Genomic DNA, 3,973 nt, shown 5'->3' on the forward strand with positions numbered 1-3,973 from the left:
ACTTAGACTCTTGTCCAAGTCTATCATAAGAACCACAATAAAAGTAAAAGTGTTCACCTTAAATAGATAAAAAAAAAAATAAACATTGCTCAAAGCAATTAGTGCTTGCTTACAATGTATACAAGACATGGCTTTTTCACAGACTTCTTTGCAAAATGATTTAATCAAAATATTAATGTGCTTTGTCTCGTTTAATCGCTAAAATGAATAGAAAATGTTTGCTGTCGTGCCAGTATAAATCCTTCTTTGGCCTAAAATAATCGACCAGTATGCCCCCCATAAGAAATGCTCTTGTCTCCCTGTTACATCAAGACAACTTCATCCATCCAATCATAACTCTGTTACTTGAACCTGCTTATTCAATATTTAGCCTTTTCTGAAATCATCAGGTACAAGATTAAAATCAGCTGGGATGTGCAACAAATCCATTGTCAATTGACTTAACAGGAACATCTTAGGAATATGGAAGAAAAGCCCCTTCCAGAAGGCAGAACATGGAAACTCCACACAGAACAAGCAAGAGCACCATACAAAACAAAGCATAATATGAAGGTAGAATAGAATATAATTCTAATGTGAGAAACGTCAAGGAATGTATAGATTTACAAGTACAAATCTCCAGATTGCCTTGATCTCCTTGTCCACATAGCAAACAAGGCACTTTACATGTACAAATCTGTAGTAGAACTGTTTACTGATCTGAAATTGACACCCCTGGCTTAGATGTTTTTCATAATTGGAGCATAGACAGGTAAAGTGACTGTTCAGGGACACACAGTCAGTCAAAAGTGGACACTGATTAAGTAAGCTTGTGAATTGGATTCCAGTCCCATAGCTATTGTTATGCCACACTGCTTGACCAAAAATGAGAGACTTACAATGTCGTGGAATCAATCAATCTTTGCATGGCAAGCATGGACACTCCTATATGATGTGGAAAAGTCAACACATTGGCTTCATCATATCCATCTCCCAACCACTCCATATGAATTCTTTTGCATTGTCTCATATTATTTTGAGGAATATAGAACATCCAGGAGACAAAAAATAAGACAGACAATAATAATCCTTCACTTTTAAAAGGTATCAACCCTAAAATTCATATAAGTGAGAGTAGGCCAAGCAGAAATCTCAAAAGAGAAGTTCATTCTTGCCATACAGATATGGTTCTGGGTAGTTATAAACATATATGTTCCAGTGATTGAGATTTGCTTCTGGAAGTGTTTGTGTTCATTTAGTCAGATCTGTTTTCCAATATTATTAAAAACTAATTTTAAATTATCAACTACTGAAACAACCTGGGCAATGTTTTATTTACTGGTGTTGCTTAAAACAAGGGTGCCAAGGTCTGGTCCTAGTGGGGTGCAGTGGCTACAGACATTTCCTTGCTTGTTAATGGAAATTATTGTTTAATTCTATAGCTTTCATTCTGAAATGTAAAGTCGTTCCTATGTTCAGTAGCTGATTTTTCCTTCCTAAGGATATCATCAAAATCAAGGGTCTGTCTCCAATAGGCCCTGCCCTTTGACAGACCCCCAGCCTTGACCAGTCCTGGAGAGCTGCTGTGACTGCAGGTTTTCATTCTAACTCTTTTCTTAATTAGTGACCAGTTTTTGCTGCTAATTAACTATTTCCATTTATTTTGATTGACTTTTCTTGAGACTCTGACAGCTGAATTGGTTCTTTTTAACTTAAACATCACCTAAATATAAATTTGATGTTTTAAAATTTGACTAAGTTTGGGCCTCAAACTCCAACCAACTTCACTTCATTCAGTTTCTTAATTTGAAGCCAATTCTTGTTGCTAATTAAACCCATTAGTTAATTCCATGGTGCTCATTCTGCCATGGCAGACATTTCTAAAACTGTTGATTTTGTTTTTTAAGAGCGCTGTCAAAATGTTTTGTGGACCTGAGCAGATCAATTACTGAAGCCTTCAGCTTTCTTTATTTTCAGTTATTGAGTGATGGACACAGTTTGTTGTTGATGTGTTGGTTCATTTTGAGTCTTAATATTGTTTGGAAAAAAGAAATAATTAAGGGGCCTAAGTCTTAAGTTGTGAATCAATTAAAGTTAAGGCAAATAGTTAATTAGCAGCAAAATCTGGTCACTAATAAGGAAAAGGGTTAGAATGAAAACCTGCAGCCACAGTGGCTCTCCAGGACTGGAGCTGGAGACCCCTGATCTAAATGATTTGTGGCCCAGAGCAGATTAGTTCTGTTTTGTACCCTTGTGTCATAGCACTTGTTCCTAAAACAATCTTGTAGACTGATGTGTACTCAATTATGTCAACATCTTTCATAATCTTTTGGATAAAAGCTTCTGCTAAAAAAATCAATATAAATGTAAATGTGCAAATATTAAAACAGATCCTCCATGATGAAATGAGAAGATGTTAGATATTGCGCTGCTTGTTCTTTTGTCATTTACATCTCACTTTTGCTTGGCAGCTAGTTAATAAAATGGGAAGCAATTTCAGACAGGCACTATAGCTAAAAGAAACATTTAAGAATGAGTTCTCTATAATAATGCAAAATATGTTGCTTAAGCTGTAATTGGTTCAGCAGCAATAATTGACTCCTAATTAAGAAATTGGTGTGGAAAAAAACAAAAACTGCTGTCAATGTGGTCCTCCAGGACCATACTTAAGCAGCCCTGTTCTAAAATGAACAACTGCAGCCACTAGGGGGCAGCATGTGAATATAGATGAATGTTCCTTTTCTAACAGGAAAAATAAATAATAGAGAAGTCAGACCAGGAAGAGAAGACAGGAGGGTCTTCCCAAGGCAACTGCAAGTAAAGCACTATATACTGAATTCATAAATGGTTATTAGTGATTTTGCACCACTTTCAGTGAAGATTCCAGTAGTAAGGAAATTAAGTATAGTCTGTACACCCACTGAAACTAAGAGATCTTGCTGGGATTAACAGGCTTTTTTAGAAAAAAAAATCCAGGCCCAGTATTAGGAACAGTGAAAGTAATGCGCTGAGCCCTGACAGCAAACCTAAGAGAGTAAAAACAGCAGCAGTGCAAAAATTGAAAAATGAGGTTCACTCCTACCCTAAAAAGCAAGCAAACTAAACCATCACTTTTGATTGTTTGTTTTATTTTAGAATTGTACTGGGGTTGACAATTGTCATTTCCAGAGAATGAACAGTTTGAGTTTTACTTTGAAAGCTAACAGCTAGGGTGGCATGCTAGTGCAGTGGTAGTTCAGCTGCCATGTAATAAGGAGACCAACGTTCATGTCCTGGGTCTTCCCATATGGAGTTTGCCTGTTCTCCACATGTCTGTGTGGGTTTCCTCCAAAGACATGCAGGTTAGGTGAATTGGTGATACTAAAGTGGTACCCCCTGTGACTCTGGTTCAGGCCAAGTGGGTTAGGAAATGACATGACAAGATAAACACTTATCAGTTTTATAATGTGTTGAGAAAACATGTTGAGCAGAGAGAATTTAGTTACAGATAAAGAGAAACAGAGAGAATTAAACCACACTGTGTCTTGGGCAACTTTGTAGTCAAACATATGATAGTTATGTTACTATTTTGGTTTTTGTGATTTATAGCCTCTGGATCGAAGAGCTAATAAGGAAACAGATTTAAAGCAGAAAAATAATTTTGCTATCCAATCAAATGAAATGTAAGCAGAATGTTTTGTAAAATTTAGTGCTGTATCTCGACACACATTTACATTTTTTTGCCTTCAGTGCTCCTGTGAAAATGGAGAATTCTGAATACAAGTAAGGTATCTGAATTGTTATTAAATGTATGATAGTTAATTACAAAATGTAAATGCTTTCTTTGTGTATGTACAAAATATAAATGCTTAACAGCCTCTATTCATATGTCTGAAATGTCACAAAGCTAATGTGAGGCATGTTGTTTACTTTATTAACCACTAAATTCACGGTTGCAGTTATTGGCATTTTTTTCTGTTTATTTAAACACCAAATGGACATTTGGGTGTTGTTC

Source organism: Polypterus senegalus, chromosome 3, assembly GCF_016835505.1.
Source record: "Polypterus senegalus isolate Bchr_013 chromosome 3, ASM1683550v1, whole genome shotgun sequence".
Taxonomy (NCBI): Eukaryota; Metazoa; Chordata; class Cladistia; order Polypteriformes; family Polypteridae; genus Polypterus; species Polypterus senegalus.